Source organism: Coptis chinensis, chromosome 8 (genome assembly GCF_015680905.1).
Source record: "Coptis chinensis isolate HL-2020 chromosome 8, ASM1568090v1, whole genome shotgun sequence".
NCBI classification, from domain to species: Eukaryota; Viridiplantae; Streptophyta; class Magnoliopsida; order Ranunculales; family Ranunculaceae; genus Coptis; species Coptis chinensis.
This window is the reverse complement of record NC_141463.1, coordinates 68,183,607-68,208,578: the sequence shown is the minus strand read 5'-3', so window position 1 is coordinate 68,208,578 and position 24,972 is coordinate 68,183,607. Positions and strand designations below refer to the sequence as shown.

Sequence of the window (24,972 nt, the reverse complement as noted above, 5' to 3'; positions counted from 1 at the left end):
GTCCTCGGTAATAAATCTCTATAACCACCTGCCCAGTAATACTTGATTCATAATTGATAAGTTCATTATGCCCAACCCTCCATTCTCCTTTGTTGAGCATGCCTTATCCCAACCAACTAAATGATATTTCCTTTTTTTCTCTGTCGACCCCCAAATGAAATCTCGAATTTTACGCTCTATAATTGCTGCCACACCTACAGGCAAGGTGAGAAGAGATATAACACCCCGTGTTTTTATACGTATTTTTCTATTTAATTAATTAATTTAATTGTTTATTTTAAAAATTCGTCGGATTGGACTCGGGATACGTGGGCTTGGTTTTGGGCCCGAGTCTGTGTTGGGCTTGGGTTTCGGACCCAAGTATATAAACACTTTTTCAAGAAAATAGGGTTCAGAATATAATAATATATTAAAAATGGAGGCAGAGATGAAAGCTGGATTTCTGGAGGGTGGAGCGCGACGGCTCGGACTCGGAGAAATTCGTTGGAGCTGTTCGTTTTTAACTGTGAGTAGTCTGAAGTTTTTCTTGTTATATGTGCTTATGCTATTTATCCCAAATATCTTGTTTCGAAATTGATACAATGTAAACCTCTTTAATGGTGTCGACCGAAGTTATCACTAATGTCACAAAGATCTTGTAAAACTCTGTTAAGGTGCGACTCTGTAGACTATGTTAGATCGTTTTTTTTTAACAATACAGATACATAAAACTATGACGAATTTAGCTTTGAGATGTCGAAGACTTCGACACCGTGGTTAAGGGCGTAAACCTCATAACCCAAAACGCCTTTTCTTGTTTTTCATTAGAATTGGTGCGTATAGTTTTCTTGGACTTTTCTGTTGTTGGGATGGATGAACTGTGGTTATGTGGGCTGTTAGTTGATCGTGATTGTTGAGGTTGAATAGGGTGCTTTGTTGGGATGAGGATTGGGGGTCTTTGTTGAAGCTCGGAAGAGCTTCAATGGTGACCAAACCGCCCCACGTTTTTGATTGTTTGGGTTGGTTTTGTTTGGATCGTTTTGTTTAGATTTTGTTGTGAGGATATGTTGTTGGGTTGAGGGGATTGTTGGTGGTGGATTGGGTGTTGGAGAGTGGATCATTGGAGCTTTACGAGAGAGCTTTAATGGAGTCGGTCGATTTTGGCGATATAAATGAGAATGGTGAATTGTTGATATGGGTAGAGGGGTTTTTCTCCACTGAACCAAACCTTTGGGTTGGTTTTATTTATAGGTGGCGGTGGTGGTGTGTGGTGGTCGGTGGTGGTTGTTTGAAATTAGTGAAGAAGGAGATGAACAGTGACCACGATTTGGGCTTGGGCCAAATCGTGGTGGGCTATATGTGTTTGTTTTGTTTTTTTTATTTTTAGACTATGGGCTTTTGTCTTTGGGCTTTTGGGTTTTTGGATTTTAGGCTAGGTTGACCAATGTTGACTTTGACCGTTGAGTTATTTTGACCAGAGTTGACTTTGACTTTGACCAGGGTTGACTTTGACCAGTTGACCCGAAAATTTGACTTTTTCCTAAAATTATGCTTAGGTCTATTAGAATAAGTCTAGGACTATTAGCATGTTTGATTTAGGCTAGGACCTTTATGAATATACTTGTGTACGTGTATTTACTGCTTTGTGATTTTTCAGTCTTTTGCGATACACAACGTTATGACACTTATACATTCATGAAATTAATAACGCGTAAACCAAAAATAATTGAATTAAGATTTTTCACGTTCTTCTCGAAATAATCTATGCAATAAAATACAATAATCGTAAAACAAAACTTACCGCACCCTTTTAGAACTCTCCACTTCAAGTTTTAGAATTGAGTTTATGACCGATGACGTCATATATAGGTGGGCATTTATTGAATGTGCCATAAATGGCCCGTTAGTGTTATATAAAGGGTATTCATTGAATGTGCCATGAATGACCGGGGTATTCATTGAATGTGCCATGAATGACCGTTTGTAGTTTAAAGAAGAACTAAGGTATTCGCCTTGGTTAGTTGTATTCCTTGAATGTACGGGGAATGTAGGATTGGGTATTCCTTGAATGTGGCAGGAATGACCCGGGCATTCATTGAATGTGCCATGAATGACCGTTAGTGATATGATAGGTATTCATTGAATGTGCCATGAATGACTGAGTTTTGTGCCCAAAGAGGTTATGTGTATGAAAACCCATAGATGGCTATGATATTGTGGTATTCGGTGGGAGGGAGAGAGGCACACGGGAATGTGTGATTTGGCAAATGTGTGGAGTGCAAATCGTGGAGTAGGTACTAAAAAGGGTGGTGTATAAGAAAAGTAATTGATTAATTGATAAGAGAAATGGTTTTGTTTATCTGAGTGTGCTTGGGTTTACCTTTGAATACATATAGAATATCTACATATGTTATATATACAAGTTCTAACTTTCTTTTGCGGGAGGGTAGGACTTAATAATATTTTGTCTTGAGGGACGCCGGTCCTACCCTTATATCTGTGGATGGATATCGGTAAGTGTAATTCAATTATTTAGATATTAAAAGGAGTTATTAGAATGAGTTAATAAGATGGAATTTAATAAAATGAAAGTTTTGCTTGGGAAGAAACTATGCCGTTTGAGATGACGGAACTACTTGCCTTCCAAGCCGAGAATGGTTAGGTTATGATAGATTTAAAGTGTTAGTTTGGATAAGTAAGAATTTGAAATGTTTATATGTGTTTAGTCTACTCATACCAAAGAATTCAATTTGTCGACCCATGTTTGCTTTGTTTTTGGCAACGGGGTGTGTTCTTGGGAACATAGGTGGAAGCAAATGGAACCGCCGCGTTTGATTTGGATTCTTGCCCCGAGCAGTCCGTTAGTTTTCTTTTAGGTCTGATTCTTTTGTTGGAAGGATGTAATAACGTAGTTTACATTTTTTAGTATGACATGAGAATACGATGTTGAGGGCCCAATTATTCTTAGAATATTATATTGATGTTTTATGGAAGATAGACTTGTTGATAAAAGTAATAAAGAGAATTTTTGGAGATTTTTGTTGTGGTTAAGATTGTGTATGATGTGGGTTTTAGGTTTTGATTTGTGTTGTATCCACCCCGTCATAGCCTGGGTTTTTAGACAATTGAACCAAGTGATGTTTGAGATATTTATATTTCAAATATTCATTTTTTTAATTGTTTAGAAAATCGGGCTGTGACATTTTGGTATCAGAGCTTAGGTTAGCCTAGATAGTGAATGTCTAGGTGATCCTCGGATTGTGGTGAATGGGTAGTAGGAGTGTTTCTTTGTGGTATTTGGTTTGGCTTGTTGTTTTGTGTGTACTTTTATAGTGGAATGTTGGGATATGATTAGGAAAATAAAATGCTTGTTTTAACGGTTAATTTCTTATGAAATTTATAATCGAAATTTTTGCATGTTATAGTGTTGTTTTCCTAACGGAGTTTTCTATTTTTAAATAAGTATTGACTAAAGAAGAAATGGTTATTTTAAAATTTCATAGTTGAGTAAATTTGGAATTTACCCAAGGAATAAAGAAACCCTTTTGATAAAGGTTGGATTTGAAATAATTGATATTGTCCAAGTTATGTATATCGTTGGTGTGTGATCCAATATACATAACATCTCTCTGTATGCATCGTTGGAGTTTGATCCAGTGTGTACATGTACATCGTTGGAGTGTGATCCAGTGTGCATACCACACATCGTTGGTGTTTGATCCTATGTGATGGTGGAGAGTTAGTATGCATCGTTGGTGTGTGAACCAGTGTATACTTGCATATCGTTGGTGTATGAGCCAGTATGCATGCCTCACATTGTAGGTGTTTGATCCTATGTGATGGTGGACATAGTGTAGGCCGTTGATAATATGAATCAGTCTATACGTTTTATATTTTTATTTTCGAACATGTGGTGTTCGTGAGGCAATCGAGAGAAATGTTGATATATGTGTAAACACCAAGATGGTGGAGGAAAAAAATGAGTTTTTTTGTGAAAAGATTTGATAGGGAAGATTGTTGGGAAATGAAATTATTAAATGTATATTAAATGTGGAACGCTTGGACTAGTTGGGAAATACTAAGAGAGGAACTGATTGCCTCGGTGTGAGAGGAACTACATTGCCTTCTTAGTATGATTTAACTCGGAAAATATGAATCTGTTGAACTGTGAAAGAATGATTTTAATTAAGTGTTGGCAATTGAAGAAACTAATTACATTTATTCTTTTGAGTTGTGTATGCTAGCGGATATACGTATTTCTTGGGTTCAATACGTATATAGACACTTTCAAAGTATGTGATTTGAATATTAGTATGTCTATCTATATGATATTGTATATGTGTATTCCTTTTTTTAAGGTGTGTATACTTGCGTATACACGCATGTCTCATTTTATTGGGTTATGATTATTGGGTGCAAGCTGTTGATGTGTTAAATTTAATCTCCTTGATATGTTATACCTTATTACTTAAAGTTTAGTTGTTTATAAGTTGTTAACCGTATATTAAAAGATTTATTGTTTGACACCCCTTTGTTTGGTTAATCTATACTCTACCTTTCTCTATCCTTTTAAGGTGTATATTAAACACCCGTTTTTTTTAAATTGTTTATTTAATTAATTAATTTAATTGTTTATTTTAAAAATTAAAATTCGATTGGACTCGGGATACGTGGGCTTGGTTTTGGGCCGAAGTCGTGTTGGGCTTGGGTTTGGACCCAAGTATATAAAACATTTCAAGAAAAATAGGGTTGAGAATATAATAATATATTAAAAATGGAGGCGAGATGAAAGCCGGATTTACGGAGGGTGGAGCCTTGACGGCCGGACTCGGAGAAATTAGGTTGAGCCGCTCGCTTTTAACCGTGAGTAGTCTGAAGTTTTTCTTGTTATATGTGCTTATGCTATTTATCCCGATATCTACCGGTTTCGAAATTGATACATGTAAACCTCTTTAATGGTGTCGACCGAAGTTATACGAATGTCACAAAGATCTTGAAAACTCTGTTAAGGTGCCGACTCTGTAGACTATGTTAGATACGTTTTTTTAACAATACAGACATAAAACTATGACCAATTTAGCTTTGAGATGTCGAAGACTTCGACACCGGTGGTTAAGGGCGTAAACCTCATAACCCAAAACGCCTTTTCTTGTTTTTCATTAGAATTCGGTCAGTATAGTTTTACCGGACTTTTCTGTTGTTGGGATGGATGAACTGTGGTTATGTGGGCTGTTAGTTGATCGTGATTGTTGAGGTTGAATAGGGTGCTGTTGGGATGAGGATTGGGGGTCTTTGTTGAAGCTCAGGAAGAGCTTCAATGGTGACCAAACCGGCCCCTACGTTTTGATTGTTTGGGTTGGTTTTGTTTGGATCGCGTTTTGTTTAGATTTTGTTGTGAGGATATGTTGTTGGGTTGAGGGGATTGTTGGTGGTGGATTGGGTGTTGGAGAGTGGATCATTGGAGCTTTACAGAGAGCTTTAATGGAGTCGGTCGATTTTGCAAAGATAACGTAAATGGTGAATTGTTGATATGGGTAGAGAGGTTTTTTCTCCCCGAACCAAACCCATTTGGGTTGGTTTTATTTATAGGTGGCCGGTGGTGGCTGTGTGGTGGTCGGTGGTGGTTGTTTGAAATTAGTGAAGAAGGAGATGAGCATTGACCACGATTTGGGCTTGGGCCAAATCGTGGGTGAATATATGTTTTGTTTTGTTTTTTTTATTTTTAGACTATGGGCTTTTGTCTTTGGGCTTTTGGGTTTTTGGATTTTAGGCTAGGTTGACCAATGTTGACTTTGACCAGAGTTGACTGTTGACTTTGACCAGGGTTGACTTTGACCAGTTGACCCGAAAATTTGACTTTTTCCTAAAATTATGCTTAGGTCTATTAGAATAAGTCTAGGACTATTAGCATGTTTGATTTAGGCTAGGACCTTTATGAATATACTTGTGTACGTGTATTTACTGCTTTGTGATTTTTCAGTCTTTTGCGATACACAACGTTATGACACTTATACATTCATGAAATTAATAACGCGTAAACCAAAAATAATTGAATTAAGATTTTTCTACGTTCTCTGAAATAATCTATGCAATAAAATACAATAATGCGTAAACAAAACTTACCGCACCCTTTTAGAACTCTCCACGCCTCAAGTTTTAGAATTGAGTTTATGACTGATGACGTCATATATAGGTGGGCATTTATTGAATGTGCCATAAATGGCCCGTTAGTGTTATATAAGGGTATTCATTGAATGTGCCATGAATGACCCGGGTATTCATTGAATGTGCCATGAATGACCAGATTGTAGTTATTTGGCCTCTAAAGAAGAACTAAGGTATTCGGCCATGGGTTAGTTGTATTCCTTGAATGTACGGGAATGTAGGATTGGGTATTCCTTGAATGTGGCGGGGAATGACCCGTGGCATTCATTGAATGTGCCATGAATGACGTTAGTGATATGATAGGTATTCATTGAATGTGCCATGAATGACCTGAGTTTTGTGCCCAAAGAGGCTGTGAAATATGTGTATGAAAACCCATAGATGGCTATGATATTGTGGTATTCGGTGGGAGAGAGGCACACGGGAATGTGTGATTTGGCAAATGTGTGGAGTGCAAATCGTGGAGTAGGTACTAAAAGGTGGGTGTATAAGAAAAGTAATTGATTAATTGATAAGAGAAATGGTTTTGTTTATACGAGTGTGCTTGGGTTTACCTTTGAATACATATAGAATATCTACATATGTTATATATACAAGTTCTAACTTTCTTTTGCAGGAGGGTAGGACTTAATAATATTTTTGCTTGAGGACGCGGTCCCTACCCTTATACAAATGGGATGCTCGGTGAGTATAATTCAATTATTTAGATATTAAAAAGGAGTTATTAGAATGAGTTAATAAGATGGAATTTAATAAAATGAAAGTTTTGCTTGGGAAGAAACTATGCCGTTTGAGATGACGGAACTACCTGTCTTCCAAGCTGAGAATGGTTAGGTTATGATAGATTTAAAGTGTTAGTGGGATAAGTAAGAATTTGAAATGTTTATATGTGTTTAGTCTACTCATACCAGCAAATTCAATTTGCTGACCCATGTTTGCTTTGTTTTTGGCAACGTGGGTGTGTTCTTGGGAACATAGGTGGAAGGCAGTGGAACCGCGGCGTTTGATTTGGATTCTTGCCTGGAGCAGTCCGTTAGTTTTCTTTTAGGTCTGATTCTTATTGGAAGGATGTAATAACGTAGTTTACATTTTAGTATGACATGAGAATACGATGTTGAGGGCCTGTTATTCTTAGAATATTATATTGATGTTTTTATGGAAGATAGACTTGTATAAAGTAATAAAGAGAATTTTTGGAGATTGAATTTGTGGTTAAGATTGTGTATGATGTGGGTTTTAGGTTTTGATTTGTGTTGTATCCACCCCGTCATAGCCTGGGTTTTTAGACAATTGAACCAAGTGATGTTTGAGATATTTATATTTCAAATATTCATTTTTTTAATTGTTTAGAAAATCGGGCTGTGACAAGAGACATAAAATATATTGGTAGGCTGGAGAAGACACTTCGTGCTAGAATTAATCTTGCCCCTTTGGAGAGAAGTTTCTGCCTCCAACCACCCAATCTTCGTTGCACCGTTTCAATCACTAGATCCCACACAACTTTACTTTTGTAGGCCGGATGCACCTAATGCCAGTTCGAGGTATCGACATAATAGTTTTCCAACCTCGCAACCCAAAGTACGTCCTTGCTAAGCCTTCAATTTTTTTGACCTTACCAACTGCAAGAAGAGAAGTTTTTGCCATATTTGACTTTTAGCCGGAAACCGCCTAAAAAATCAGGAGGACAGACTTAACCACAAGCAATATTGTGAAATTGATGCTTCGATAAAAAACAATGTGTCGTCTGCAAATTGAAGCACTACGTACAATCTCCGGCCCATTAATAGCAAGTTTAAAACCCCTAATGTATCCCAAATTCATTGCTTTGATTGCTAGCTGAGAAAGTTCCATAATGACATTAAAGAGAAAGGGATATATATATAAGTTCTCTAAAAAGTAGCTACTTAAGTTAACTTAAAATAAGTATGTAGGTAAAATTTCACCTATAAAATGAATTCAAGCCTAATTTTTTGTGGTTATGAAGCACTTACTATAAAGATCATCTCCACAAAATTTCAGCTCATTTGGAAACTCTAACATAGATAAAAATTGTTGTAATCTTTAAAAAGAAATCTAATAGTCCAGAAATGTCTAGTTTTTGCAATAATGTTTTGCCAGTGTTAGAGTTTTCCAAATGAGCTGAAATTTTAGGGAGATGATATTTATAGTGGGTATATCATCTCCACAAAACAGTAGGTTTGAATTAATTTTCTAGGTGAAGTTTTATCTACGTACTTATTTTAAGTTAACTTAAGTAGCTACTTTTTAGAGAATGATTGATATATATATATATATATATATATATATATATATATATATAACTAACACAGAGAAGGAAGATGTAGTGAGACAGTTCATATCCACTTCCTATATTTATCCCCAAAACCCATCCTCCTAAGCAAATAATCAAGAAATGCCTAATTAACATGGTTGTAAGCTTTCATGATGTCAACCTTGCACAAGACACCGTTCTTCTTGTTCTTTAAGTAAGTATCAATGCATTCATTCACTATTAAAGGACCATCAAGGATCTGTCTCCCGCCAACAAAAGCACTTTGTTGATGCAAGATAATAGACAGTAGGACATCTCGAATTCTGGAAGCTATAAGTACTTTTGATATCACCTTATAGACTAGACTGATTGGACGATAATCCTTAAGAGAAAGAGTGCCATTCTTTTTTGGGATGAGTGTGATGAAAGTAGAATTGTTTCTCTTATCCAATGTTTCCTGATCTTGAAACTCTTTCACCACAGCCATGATGTCGTCTTTGAAAAAATGCCAACACTTCCTAAAAACAGCCATCTGAAAACCATCGGGCCTAGGAGATTTGTCACTTCCCAACGCATTAATAGCCATCAAAACCTCTTCTTCAGTAAAATTGACTTCTAAGTTTACTGCTTGTTCCTCCGAGATGGTGCTGAAATCCAGTCCATCAAGTTCTAGTCTTATTAAAGGATCCTCCGAATATAAGTTTTCATAAAATTCTACAATGTGCTCTCTAATGCAAGCTTTATCACTCACCTCTGTCTCCCTAATAAGCAAACTATTAATGGAATTAGTTTTGGCCATGGTATTTGCAATCTTGTAGAAAAAAATGGTGTTGTCCTTTCCCTCCATGAAATATTTGGTTCTTGATTTCTGACACCAAGATATCTCTTCTCTCCTCATAAACTCTTTTAGTTCACATTTGAGATTTGCATGATGTGCCTCTTCTTCTGGGGTCAAAGCACAGGTTTCCTCTTTGCGGTCTAAGTCGTCAATCTCTTGGGACTTACCCTTAATGAGTAAGTCAACTCTCCCAAAACATTCTTTGTTCCATGTATAACAACCCCAATTTTTAAACAACATAAATTACATTATTTGAATTGAAAATAACTATTATATTATGAATTCTAGCTTGTTCTAGAATTTGTTTGGTTGTTGTTGATTTTTTCAAAATTGTTTTTACATGAATTGTTTGTTAGAACTTGTGTGGGTATTTTAGAATCATTTTTGGGCTTGAAAACATTGTTAAAATTTACTCATTCATATAGGTATGGACCTTGGGTGTTTTTAGACCCATTTGAATCCCATAGGTTAACTTAAACAGACTTAAAACATTGAATAAACAATACCTGCGAATTTCCTCTGTAAAAATCTCATTATTCAAAAACAAAACCCTAGCCTCCATTAAAAAGAATATTTTTGATTGAAAGAAATAAAGAGAAGGGGAAGAAGAAGAAATAGATTGGAGAAAAGGAAGCATATATGGGTATTCTTTTGCAAATTCAATTCCGGGTGAGTAGTCTAAACCTTATTTTCATATAATTGATTTATTATTATGGTTTAGATTAGTTGCGAATTTAATTCTTTATAATGATATTGAACTTTAAGATCGAAATTATTTGTTTAATCAGAGACTGTCGGTATATTAAGTTACTGGCACCAAAAGTTTAGCTTTGATATATAGCTGTTGTTGTGTTCAGGAGTACTTGTATACGGTAGTGAGTAAACCATGTGCTTATTGATTGATTGGTAGTATTATATAGGCCTGCAATTGTTTTGAATGATGTGAAGTCATTGGATTCGTGTTATAGGGTTTTGATTTTTAGAATTTCAGAACTGTTCTTAGTAATTTAATCATAGCAAATTCGTTTTTTATCTTTTTGATATGAATCTAACGCCTGTCTACTCTAGACACGCATATCTACAACTTTCATGTTTTGTAAAATTTCATATCTAGTCGTTTTGCATACTGAAATTTAAGTTGAAGTCTTAAGAAAAAACTGGGACTGAAACTGAGCAGTCTGTAGTAATAAAATCATATAAAATAAAATATTTACTCTTTTGTGTTGATTCCAAAACCATTAGAATAAAGACTTACAGAGGTACAACCTCATAATTTGACCCAAGTTCATACTCATGTTTAAGATTATGAAAACTGACTTCAATATATGATAACTGTTTGTGCACATATTCTGGATATGTTGCATTGTAGGAAATGTATAGGACACTATACTTTGTAGATTTGTGTGAAACCAAAACCTAATAAAACCTTAGAGAGTCTTTTATCTGACGCAGTGAGCCTCACTTAATTTGGATGAGTGACAGAAAAGATATGACCTCGACAATTATATGCGTTAGAAATTCTATTCGTCAGAAAATAGTTTTCTGCATAGGGTTTGATCACAAATTGCATAAATCTAGGGGGAGAGTTAGAGTTTTTGTAAAACATGAAAAGGTGAGTTTTATAAGTCTCCTTTCTAACTCAATTAGCCTCATCATATTCCAAGGTCTGTGGAGGTAGATATGATGTCTGGAAGTTTGACTAGCAGAAAACAGTGCATCAGAAATCAGTTTTTATGCACTGTGTTCTAACCAAGTTTTAGTATACTTAGAATGAGATTGAGTATTTTTGTAAAACATAAAAAATAAGTTCTTTGTGTTAGCTTTTCAACACAAAAAGCCTCATTGTATTTGGACACCTGTGGAAAGAGTTGTTCTATTCGGAAGATAGTCCGTCAGAAATCCAATTTACTGAAATTAGGATTTTTACCATTTTCAACTTAAGTTTTCTTTTAGATGGGCTGAGGTTGGGACTTCGAGTTATACATGAAAAAGTATGTCTACATATCCTAGTTTCTAAATAATTAAGTTACATATCATTTGGATGAATATAGGAAAAACTAAAGCATTGACTATGTGGCTGATAAGAACTACGAATGCTTGATTCCAATCTTGAAAGATTTGGATACGTAAGCAGCTTTGAGCAAAAGTGCAACCATTACACTATACTATATTATATATTAGTTATTAGTTATTAGTTATTGTGATAACTATATGTGTACAATATTAGTACTTAATTGTGTACGTGATTGTGGTTGTTTAAAATGTATTCTCGAGACATTTAACTAATACGTTATTTCTGATTGAACTTTTTGATGTCTAAGATTTATATAATTGATAATGAGGTGAGTTGATTAGTTATTGCATTTGGAATCTTTAGCAATGAATTATTGTTTGAGACGATGTTTGTTTTATAATAAAAATATTATAATAACTGAGAACTCTTGAGTGTTAAAATCCGGTGTAAAAGTGTCTGGTGAAAATTTAATGTGTCGCCTACATCTTTAGATCTCTCCACGCCTCTTTGATGAAAAGAAATGAAATGTTTATGACTAATAATATCATGTGAAAAGCCGCCTTAGAGAGGAACTAAGGCATTCGCCTTGCGGGTTGGTTGTATTCCTTGAATGTACGGGAATGTAGGTGGGTATTCCTTGAATGTGGCGGGAATGACCCAAGGTATTCATTGAATGTGCCATGAATGACCTGTTAGTATTATAATGGGTATTCCTTGAATGTGGCGGGAATGACCCAAGATATTCATTGAATGTGCCATGAATGACCTGTTAGTGTTATGATGGATATTCCTTGAATGTGGCGGGAATGACCCAAGGTATTCATTGAATGTGCCATGAATGACCTGATATTTTGTTATGCCCAAAAGAGGCTTTGTGATTGTGTGTATGGGAAGCCCAGAGATGGCTGTGACTCACAAGTTACGAGTTTACAAAATGAAAATATGTTTCCTGGAGGCGATATCCCCGCTTGGGACATATGTCTTGTAGTGGTACTCGGTGTGAGTGAGGCACACGGATATGTGTGATTTGGCAAATGTGTGTAGTGCAAATCGTGGAGTAGTAGGAACTAAAGGTTGGGCTGTGTCTTTTAATAAAGGAGTCAACGAGATAATTAATAAACAAAGTAAAATATTGATTTTACGTGTGATGAAGTTATTGCATATGAATATTTATATATTATGATGTATATGATTTCTTATGAGAAATGTTTATGTGGTTTGTGTGAGTTGATACTCACGAGGGATGAATGTACTCCCTGGTTGTGATTCTTCTCGTTCTCATAAATAGACGAGTGGTTTTAAAGAAAAATATTGGTTTTATGTATGAGCGAGTTATTGGATATGATTGGTTGTGTATTATGATATGATACATATGATTTCTTATGAAGGAATGTAAATATTGTTAACGTGATATAATTGATATGGTGGGGTGATATATTTTGTGCAGGGATGCTGTCCTACCCTTATACAGCAGTGGATATCAGTAAGATTTAATTCAATTACTAAGTTATTATAATGAGTTAATATAATGGATGACTTGCTTGGGAAGAAACTATGCCGGTTGAAATGACGGAACTACCTGTCTTCCAAGCTGAGAATGGTTAAGTTATGGGTACATATAAAGTGTTGTTTGAATAATTAAAGTATGAAACTATTTTATATTTTCAGTCTTACTCATACCAGCAAATTCAATTTGTTGACCCATGTTTTCTTTGTTTTGCAACGTGGGTGTGTTCTTGGGAACATAGATGGTGGAATGCAGCGGATGAAGACGCTTAATTGGGATTCGCTCTTGGAGTCTTACTGGTATAAGTTTTATGAAATATAAAATCTTGATTTGAAACAGATGTAATAGAGTGGTTTAGTAAATTCTTGAATTTGTACATTAAGAGTTGTTCGTTTGGTTTTAATTTGATCCCATATTTTAATATTGTCGTTGATAATGGGTTATTAGGATTTTGTTTCATCCTGGATTTTCAGAAGATGGAATAGGGTGTGGATAATTCCCTATTTTTAATTTTCTGAAAATTTGGGGTGTGACACCATGCCTTTAACTTCTTTTTCAACTCCTTGATTTTTTACCACCATATGAAGCTTGGGGTCCCTTCAAATGAAAATGACAACCCCCATCCTTCCATGAGATTGATTAGATTACTATCCTCGAACCACATCAATTCAAATCTAAAATGAGAAGGGCCGTTTTTACAGTGAGTATAATCTAAAGCGATAACTCTATGATCCAAAAAGTAAGTGCTACCTCCTTTTCATGTGGAAAATGATCATCCTAGTCCAAATAAGCAGTGTTATCATACCCGGCCTGGCCCGGTGGGTTAACCCAATAAATCGATAAACCGGTCTCCCATCCGGGTTGGGTTGATTATTGGATCGTTTGTGCAGTTGGCCCAGTTCAAACCCAGTTGACTCATGCAGTTTTTAATTAAACCCAGCAAACTCGGCCGGTTTACCACTGAACCAGACCGAGCTGCTACACTTGGAAATCTAAAAACTTTTGGTTCAAGTGCAGAGTCGAACCTCATTCCCTCATATGGCGGATTGACTAACCAACCATTAATGCCAACAACTTGTTATGATAGGTGTTGGGTCTTAAATTATATGTACAGTATTTGAAAGTTAACAAAATAAAGCATTTAAAAACTAGTAAAGTGTTGCTGGGTGGGATTGAACCTTGGGTTCTCGTAGTGGTGTCAAATGGGTCGGGCCGGGCCCTCAAACAATGAAGCCCTCATGTTTTGAGGGCCGGGCCAGCCCTACCCTCATTTATCTCGAGGGGCCGGGTCGGCCGGTCTTAAATCTCGAAGCCTTTACCGCCCTCAACCCTCTCGAGAGGGCTTGAAGGGCTGGGCTTGAGGGCCAAACGTGAGGGACGGATACTATGTTATACATTTGATTTACAAAATAAATTTAGAAACATTTGTTAAAAATGATAAAATCGAATGCACTTCACAATTAAACCTTCAAACTACTAAAAAAAACTTGTTAAAGTTGTATTAGTCAATTAAGATCAGTTAAATTCATTTCATAAAATATTATAATGAAATTATAAGGTTGGCAAACTTAATAGATAAACGTTCTTTTAAGTGATTTTTAGCATATTAATGCTAAAATGAAATATATTGTAAAAAAATTTATTAAAATATATGTAATAAATGTTGAGGGCCTAATGAGGGCCGGGCTTAAAGGAGGGCTTAAGTTTCAAAATCTAGGCCCTTACCCTCCCCTTAAAGGCTTGAGGGCCGGGTAGGCCCATCCCACAAATGTGTGAGGGCTTCATTTTGAGGGGTTTTTCAGCCCATGGGCCGGGTCAAGGCGGGCGGGCTGGGGTTTGAGGGCCATTTTAACACCCCTAGATTCTCGTGAAAACACCATGCACTCTATCCATTGGAGGAAAAGTAATTTTAATGTACATAGAACAACCTATATAATTATATATATTTATTTGTGCGGTTCAACCCAGTAACCCAGTAACCCAGTCTAACCCACTGGTTGAACCGCCAACCCAGTGACCCAGTCCCTTTTCCAGGTTAAAGCCCGGGCTAGGTCTGATAACATTGCAAATAAGTAAGAAATCTATCGGTATGGTTACAACTTCTGCAATATGACCATGTGTAAAGTTCACCACTCAAAGGATAGTCCAAAAGGCCATTTCTAGACACAAACTCATCAAACAGCTTCATTGAATTAGAAATTATGCACCCTCTAGCTCTTTCATAACCGAATCTCCACAGGTTAAAATTTCCTCCTAAACACCAAGGAAAAGGTGACCATGCCCTTACATCTTCCAGTTCCTCTAAGAAAATACTTCTTAAAGCATCATCATCGGACCATATACACTAGTCATAAGCTAAGAGAAACCATCCACTATCACACTACATTCTAGGGGTGGGCAATGGGCCGGGTTGGGCTAGCCCGGCCCTAAACATTTAAAAGTCTTTTAGATATTAAAGGTTGAATTAGGCCCGGCCCCTAAAGTCAACATAGAGTCGGTCGGGCCGGGTCACAAGTCTAAATCTCAAGCCCTTGACCCTACCCTAAGCCCTCTTTAAAGGCTTTAGGGCGGGTTTTAGGGGCCGGGCCTATATTTTTATTCCGTTTTACAAATGCCATTTTTCGGACAAAGGTTGTTTTTTTGTTTACGTGTTACAAATTTACGCTCGTATTTAAGCTTTAATGGTGTGGGCCGAAAACCTTTAGTTCTAGACTTGGCTTGGATGAGAATAAAAATATAATTTATAAGAAGTAAGTGGGAAAATAAATTGAGAATAATAAGTTCTAGACTTTGATTTTATGATCAAAGGAATAAAGTCTTATTTTTTTATTAGGCTAGTGCTCATTGTTCTTCATGGCTGCTAGATAGGTTAACAAGTTTTTGTTATATAAGACAAGTTATTAAAAGTACCCTTGGGTGTAAGTGATAAATTACAAAGGACAATGTTATTTTAATTTAAAATATTTAACAAAGAGTTGGACAATTATGGTACGTGTATTTATAGTGAAAATGTGAAACTACTAGGGCTTGGTTAGGGCTGAATTAGGGTCGGGCCTATGTTTCAGAACTTTAGCCCTAGCCCTAGCCCTGCCCTAGAAGGCCTTAGGGTCGGGTCGGTCCTGCCCTAAACTCTGTGAGGGCTTTATAGGGCTTAGGGTCGGGTCGGTCAGGGCGGGGTTAGGGTCGTTAGGGCCAAATTCCCACCCCTACTACATTCTAATGTTGAAGTATAAGCATCTGGCAACATGTTACCTACTAAACCTACCTCTATAACATATGAATATAATCCCATGCTATTAATATGCCCCCGGAGAATCCAATTGCAGGAAGACAAGTAAATTTCCATGGATGCCACCACAAATCTTCAAGCAACGGATTTGGTATTTCCCCCCATTTTTGTCTCATGTAGAAGAAGAACAGAAGGCTTGTGTTCCTCCATAATTATCTGTATGTTATTACAAGTTGTTAAATTAGCCAGCTCCCTTAATTACATTCCATGAGACCAGTTTAATCGGCATTTAAGTCATCCGCCTCCCTTAGTACAACCTCTTGTTAAACTCTAATATCAACCTCCGCTTGCGTATGTGCTTCACTGTTATCCTTGGACAAATCACCGAAAAGTTTCTCCAAACCCATTCTCCCCATATGAGAAGACAGCCCCAGATTCCTAACAATCGGTACCACCATAAACTTGATCCAATAAGTGAAATCTTCATTTGTTTGGCAACTATAAAGTCTGCTTGCCATCTCTCCCACATTAAACATCGACGCATATATGGCCATTAATTCCACTCTCACTGTGAGTAATACCCCAAAAAACATTGCTCTCCTACTTTGTTTCACCTTGAATTTGCACCATTTCTCTGATTCCAAGACTTCCATATGAACTGGGGTGGAGCATGGCCATTAACTAGTGACAAGGGGGCCGAGAGTGAGCCCCTAGTTTCGTCCTCATGTGTGCTACAGTAGCCGTTGGAGACGTGAAATGAGTTGAAAATATCGGATGAAAATGGGCCTGAAGGTCCCTTCTTGATCTGAGGTTCTCTTTCATGGATTATAAATTTAGGCCCAAACACATAAATTGACCAAGAATTTCGGTTTTAGGCCCAGATGAACAGTAATTTCAGTTTTAGGACAAAAACGGGCTGACATCAGTAGCTATCATTAATAATTTCAGTTTTATGACATTTTTGGGCTGACGTCATCAGTTTACTTTTGTTTAATACCAATTATGACCTTCTCCATCTAGCAAAAAAAAAAAAAAACTGCAACTAAAAACTTGTAAAATATTTTTAAGATCTAGTTGTTTCTATATTTGAGCTAGCTGATTTGTGTGTTGTGAACTTGTGTTGTGATTTAAGATATGAGAAAACATCTATATTTTTCTCTATCTAGCAAAAAAAATCTCCGACTAAAAAGTTGTAAATTTTTTTGAGATCTAGTTGTTTCTATCTTTGAGCTAGTTGATTTGTGTGTTGTGATTAGGGATTAAAACTATGAGAAAACATCTATTCTCTCATGACAAACACTTTTCTCACTTTGCAATCTATTTTTTCACTTTTCAATTCTAGATTATTGATAATTGAAGAATAATTGGGTTGATTTCAGCATCGACAATTCGACAAGCAATTGAACAACAATTGAATTTCTTTTTCAAATCCTCGAATCTTGTGTTAATCAATCATGTGATTTATCTCGATTTTGATATTGTTATACGTCGTCAATGATATTTTTAAGTTTGGAGTAGTAGTTCGATATACATGCAAACACTACTATGTATGTATATTGTACACATGCAAACAATACGATGCATGTGTGACATGCACTGCATGTGTACAACATACATGCAAACACCACTATATATGTGTACAACAAATATGCACACACCACTAAGCATGTGTACAACGAATATGCAAACACCACTAAGCATGTGTATAATTATATATGTGTGTATAACACACATGAAAACACCACTAAGCATGTGTATAACACACATGTAAACACTACTATGTATGTGTATACCACACATGCACACATCATTACGCATGTGTATAACATACGGGCAAACACTACTATGCACGTATATAATACACATGTAAAGTTGCAATCTAAATTATTATATTTATTTTGTTGAAATTTTAATTGTTTCAAAAATAAATTTTTAATTTTCAAAAATTTCAAATATGTGTAGATATTAATATCTTGGTTAAATATTAAATCAAAATTGCACATTTTTTTTTTTCATTTTGTGATTTTTTTTTTTTTTCATTTTTTTTTTTTTTTTTTTTTTTTTTGTAATTTTTTAAAAATCTTTCTAGAAGTATGAGAGAGAGCGTGAGGGGAGAGAGTGAGAGTGCCACATATCACATGTCTTTTTTTGGTTTAAAATTAAGGGTTATTTAGACTAACCCCATATCGGTCAATTAGGTTTGACTCTCATTAACTGTTAGTCCAGGTTTCTATTTGCCTCCAATAAAATAGTAATAATAATAATCTAAAACTCCTATGATAAAATTCCAAATATGCCCTCAATGGCTAGCAAATACATGAATTAAAACTTTAAACACTCGTTGAGTGCGTTCATCGGTTCATGTTTGTTAAATAGTATAATAGAAAGACTTGATTTTAAATAGCAAATTGCATACGAAATAGAAATTATTAAAGACATATTCGGCATTTCATCATGGCAGTTTTAGATTTATTATTATTTTTTTATTGAAAGAAAATAGAAAACCTGTACTAACAGTCAATGAGAGTCAAATCTAGTTGACCGGCATTAAACGTTAAAGTGGGGGAGGCATATCTAAAGAAAATTAGAGTAAGGGGTTATGTCTAATTTCTAATTATAGAATGGGGAGGGGATATGTCTAAAAAACCCTAAAATTAAAACACTTCGAGGAGCAAAATTGTCTTTTTACGTGTTTGTCCTAAAACCATAATTTCCAGCCGCATCTACCTAGAGACGTAATTCTCACCCAATTCCATCCTATGGGCCCGATTTCTGGATTTGTTTCTCCCCCTCTTCTTTTTGGGCCTACTAACACTTCTCCATCTCATCTCATGAGCCTGTTAGTCCAAGGGAAGTGTTCCCGTTCAAAGTTTCTACTAAAACTTCTACCTTTTATATGATTATGGGCCCTTCTCCTGGGTCCTTGGGTTGGTGTTTTGAGTAGACATCTCCTCACGAAGCCCAGTCGGGTCCACTTCAAATTCACAAAGCTCTTCTACTACAATGGGTGTTGGCCACGTCATTTCCTCCTACCAAAGTACTAGAAATTGGGCTCTAGACACTTTCTTTAGTGTCTTTTTTGTCTAGAGAAAGACCAATATTATCTTTTGATTCTACTCCAATTTTAACAACATGTCATTTTTTGAGTGTATTAATTGTTTTTAAAACTTCTTATTTTTCCTTTTTACCCTTTCATTTTGTAGCTAGCCAATTTTCCACCACAAATAAATATCTGAAAATCTAATGTGCTTGAGTTTATGGGTGTGTGTGTCAATCGAGGCCTCATCGTCAAGGCAAGAGAATGCGTGTGTATTGCTCCAAGATGTCTTTGCAATCAAATAATACAATTGTCTTATAAAAAAAAAACCCATTTGTCCTTTCACAATTTCACAATTTGAATTACATCAAACAAAGCTTAAACATGATATTCAAAATTATCAGAGATGCATTTTAAATTGTTAAAGCTGTATTGAAATTAGTTGTAATCAACATACATTTTTTCCGTTTTTGAAGTTGATGTTTTCCACATTGTTTTGGTCTCTCTAGAAATTCATCTCACTTTTAATTGGAAATTTGTAAATTTTGGATGAATTTTAGTTATTTTGATTAACCCACTACTCTTTTGGTAACTAATTTAGTTCGTAGTTTTTTTTTTTGTTGGTAGTTGGCTTCTTTAGTTGGGACTAATAAAAGAGGTCAAAATTGTAAAAGTCAGCCTCAAATTTGAGACAGATGTCAAATTTCAGTTTTTATAGAGGAAAAACAAAAAAAAAAATTGCTATTTCCTCTGAACATAAGAAATTTGCGTCTGTGTACCTATACCCAATTTGTGTACCTATACCCAATTTTCTGTACCAAAGTATGGATACTATTGCCCTCAAGACTCAAGTACAGTATCTTCGGTTGGTGTAACTAAACTATCTTCCTGTGGTCTGACAGCAGTAGTGCTCTCAGTCATTTCATTTTCAGATTCAAAATTTGAAGTGAAACCCTTCCCTCTCTTTCTCTTTGAAATCCAGGGGGCCTACTAGGATTGGACGTTATTTGCTCATTAGTGACATCATTGACGTGGACTAGTGAGCCAGCCACCTCTTAGCTCGTCTTCACCCTGTGCAGCCGGAGGCGCACACCACTGTTAAATTCCACCTCCACCCATACATACCGCCTTTCCTCTATATTAATTATGCGCGGAACTTTAGCCGGGTCCATCATCACATTCACCTTCACTCTAATAGTCTAACCTTCGTCTTACAACAATCAAGAGATGACTCATCAGTATGCAGCATTGTACTACATTCTTTAGCCAACAAATCAGCAATAGTTGGAGTCTTCAGGTGTAAAGGGCTAAAGGCTTCCCCCAAAAAATTTCAGAAACACGTCTTTATGCCCCAATAATAATGCACCATTAGAAAGTGCGCCTACCTCAGGATTCCACATTTTAAAATGAATTTCTCCATCCCAAAATTTTAAGGGAGGCATCTATTAGTATCCTGCTCTGAACTAAAGAAAGCGAGTGCTCCGCCTCCTTTCGTAGGCCTAAGATCAGTTTGCCCGAAGACTGCACACATTTTTTGCTTAACCCACCTCCAATCAGGTACACCAGTAGACGCAGTGCAAATTAAATCACTGTTGTACACCACCATGAGGCATTCGTAACCAGCAAAAAATATATATATTGTTCCGTGCTTATGAATATGAATAGATATATGGATTAGCTTTCATTGTACAAAACTGCAAATGCTTAGGGGCCATTTGTTTTTGCCTCTTATAAAACCTTGAAGTCTTATAACCTCTTATAAGATGTGGCCCAGTGATTTTGGATATTTTTTTAGTTTGTTTTTTGCTTCTTATAAGAGGCATTCTACTAGAAATGTCTTATAAGAGGCTCCAATTCTATAAGTACCAAAATTGGATCTACTTCAATTCTATAAGTCTTATAACTCAAAAATGACTCAAACACCCCCGTCCATATACCCCCCAAATTTCATTTTTTTCTTTTCTTCATTTTTCATTATCTTATTTTCTAAATAACTCTATTACCCTAGCCACCACCGGCTACCACCACCACCACTGCTGCCACTACCACCACCACCATCATTATCTTCACCACCACTATCACCGTACTATTAAGACTATCACTACCACCACCATCACCACTGCTGTGCTATTAAAACCACCACTACCACTACCACCGTACTATTAAGACCAATATCATCACCTCCACTACTACCACCACCGTACTATTAAGACTATCACCACTACCACCACCGTGCTATTAAGACATCCACCACTTCTACTACCACCACCATCACAGTGTTATTCAAACCAATATCATTACCTCCACTACCACCACCACTGTGCTATTAAGACTACTACCACCACAACCGCCAATTAAGGTAGTTTCCTAAAATTAATATTCTAATTATCAAAATTGATTTGAAACCGAAAATCAAATTATACGTTTGTTTCAAATTAATATATTCAAGTTAAATGTGATGTAAAGTAGGGTTATATTTATCAAATAACCATCTATAAGATGTCATGTATTTGTTTTTTTATTTTACAAGTCTTTATAAGAGGAACTTAAAATAAAAAACAAACCAATTTATATGACCATCTTATAAGACCCTCTTATAACACATGGTCTTATAAGACCCTCTTATAACTTAACCCAAAAAAACAAATAGCCCCTTACTGTCTCATTTCGTAGCCCATAGGCCACGATGGAATAGTTCTGCTAGCTTATTGCTTTCTTGTGGACTATTTGCAAATATAGGTGAAAAATTTGTCTGTTAATCATTTAATATTCATGAAATGACTTTCCAACCAGGCCCATAATATCTACCATATATCTCGTTTTTTGGGTATACGAGATAATAATATTCCATAATCGATATATCCCGGCCAAATTGAATTTTTTTTTGCCGGATATATATCACAATTTCTGATGTATCGATATATATATCAACCGATAAATCCGATATGAATTGTTGATTTTGGCCGATTTTTATTAATATATTAATGATATTTTTGATATAATCGACGATATTTATGATATATTGACATACAAAACAAAATTTTGACTGGTCAACAAAAAAATATATATCCACCTATATATCCGATATATCTCGATTTTTAGGGTACATGATATATTTCTCGAATTTGATATTTTGGTCTTTGCTTTCCAAACCAGAATTCCAATCTAGTTGTTGGCTTTGATTAACATAATTATTCTTTAAATAAGAATTACTCTTCAAGAGTTCAAGCCTATAGTAAAGGAGGACAAATGGTGTACACTGAATACGCAATTATACAGCATTTGACACTTTTATACTTGCATACCCTGCTTTACCATTGCTGATGACAATTCCTAGTTGCATAATTTACGATGTAGGATCAAATTTTCTTCCATCTCAATGCTTCCCTTTTTATGCATTGGCTGAGTTTTTGCTGAAACGAATACCCATCATTGACCCTTGCAGTGGTGCATACCTTCATCTCGTAATTGCACAACAGTAATACCATCTTGCCTATGGTTGTGCGTACTGTCTTGTTTGGATTTGGAAATGTAGTTGTAACATTCTGCACGACTGCTACTTATTCTCAAAAATTTGTTGATGGAGTTGCATCTTGTAGTGCCATCTTTACTGTTGAAGTGCTACTCTGCTGGTATTATACTTTCAACATGGAAGAACCATGTAAGTGTTGCAACTTCTTACATGTACATTTCCGCCTCTCCATTTTCCATCCTGCATTATTAATTTATAGAATTTTTTTGTTAGAATTGTGCGCCATGCATTTCTAAGTTTTATAATCTTTGTTGTAAAATTTACAAAATATATCCTAATATCCTATACTTGATTTGGGCTCGGTGAATTCATGGGCATCTAAAGTTGGCAGAGTCATTCAGTGGGAGTTTTGAGATCATATGGGGTTGACCAGATGGAAAGTCCAATTGTACCCAATCTCAATTATTAAGGAATCTAGAGTCAGTCTGGATTGAGATTTTTTTAATATTTGGACTTGATTCGGGCTGAAACCATTGCTTATTGGGTTCGCCTCATATTGCTACCTCAAGGTTTTGACTTGAATCCAACCTACTAACAGGCAAATTAGCATTTTAGTACGCATGCTGTAAAACCATAATTAAGGTATTCTCATAGGTCATAAACTAATAGCATCATCAACGAGCTGCTATAATCGATTTCTAATGTGACAGTTGATAATTTATTTGGCAATTTTCGTCACCAACGCGCTGTCAAAACATTGTTTTTATTTTAATAATTGTCAAATCCGAAACCCAATTCGTCCAGAAATATAGAAATGACTTTCACCGGACAAGTTTTGCCGTCTAGCATTTTTTTCTTTTCTTTTTTAATAAAAAATTCAAACGGCTCGATTTTGTACCGTTGGAATTAACAGCTATATTTAGTTCCGTTGGACTGGGCCTATATATATTGCATATTTGTTTAACTAAATTTTCACCAATTCACTTCATCTTTTTCTTTCTTCTTTTATTCTTCACAAAAATCACAAAATGTCTTCACAAAGGTCTAGAGGTAGAAGAAATAAAGGTGGTAGAAATAGTGAAAACCAAAGCCAAAAAAACAGCCAACATACTTATGTTCAAGGTCGTTCAAAAAATTTCATAGCTGTAGAAGATGAAATTTTATGTCATAGTTGGATTTTTATTTTAGAAGATGCAGTTGTTGAAACAGGCCAAAATAGACATGTTTTTTTTGAGGAAATTGCTGATGAAATGAACAAGCGTATGAGCCAGCTTGGTCATGTAGGGCAACCACAGACTGGTGGAACGGTTCAATCGCGTTTTCACATCATCCAACATGCGGTAAGTTTATTTCAAAGTTATTATGATAAACAATTGAGAGTGAATGCTAGTGGTACTAATGCGGATGATACAATATCACGAGCTCGTACTATTTTTTCAACTGTTCAAAAGGAACCATTTAAATTTGACCATTGTTATTGAATTTTAATTTTAAGTCCAAAATGGAATCACTTCTATCAAGCTAGAAGTGATAGTAGTTCAAAAAAGTAGAGAACCACTTCTAGTAGTGATGTTAGTGGTGGCATCAGTGGTAAATCAACCGCTAATAATATTGGAATAGCCAATATTTCGTTAGATGAAGAAAGTCAACTATCGAGAGAAGTGCCCGGATAAGAAAAACGGCCAAAGGGAAGAAAGTTTAAGAAAAGAAATGCTGATAAAGTTGCGCACCAAATGGCACAAACTCTGGAGGAGGTCAGAGACAATCAACTTACAATTGTAAAATATCTGCAAGAACAAACAGAGCTAAAACGACAAATGTTCCTCTTAATGGAAAAGGAAAAAGAATACGAAATATTGAGGTTTGAAGCACAGAAAGAACAAGATATCATGATGTTTGATCTAAGCAAGTTTAGCAGTATTCAACTGACATTTTGGGAATCTAAGCAAGCAGCTATCTATCGTAAGTGGGTTGAACAAGAATAAGGTATTCCTGCTGCTCCTTCTATTCCTAATTATCCAACCTCTTCTACACCATACATTCCAACCCCTCCTAGTCTATACATTCCAACCTATCCTTCTCAACAGTTTGGGTCTTTTTCTTCTTCTGGATCAACAAACAGTGTTAGTTAGTCTCGTGGTAGGCGAGCACGCTCTCCCAATCCATTTCTGAGGGATGAAAATGAAGAATATGAAGATGATAATTTTTAGTTATAACGTTTTTAATTTTAAGTATGTTGTAACGTTTTTAATTTTAAGTATGTTGTAACATTTTTAATTTCAAGTATGTTGTAACGTTTTTAATTTCAAGTATGTGCAAATCTTATTCAACAAATCAAAATCTTATTTAAACAAAACAAACTTGATGAAAGTACACTTAACAGAAAATACAGAAAGCACACTTAAAAAATACAGTTAACAGAAAATTCAACTAAGACAAATCAAACTTAAACAAACTTA

General features: G+C 35.7%; 1 long non-coding RNA gene across 1 annotated transcript; it reads left to right on the top strand.

The window, feature by feature from the left end:
- The first annotated feature begins 236 nt into the window (after positions 1–236).
- LOC147482621 (uncharacterized) lies at positions 237–7,342 on the top strand. Its single transcript, XR_015206453.1, has 2 exons — positions 237–505; positions 7,123–7,342. It is a non-coding gene; the product is annotated as an uncharacterized LOC147482621 (long non-coding RNA).
- The last annotated feature ends 17,630 nt before the right edge of the window (positions 7,343–24,972 follow it).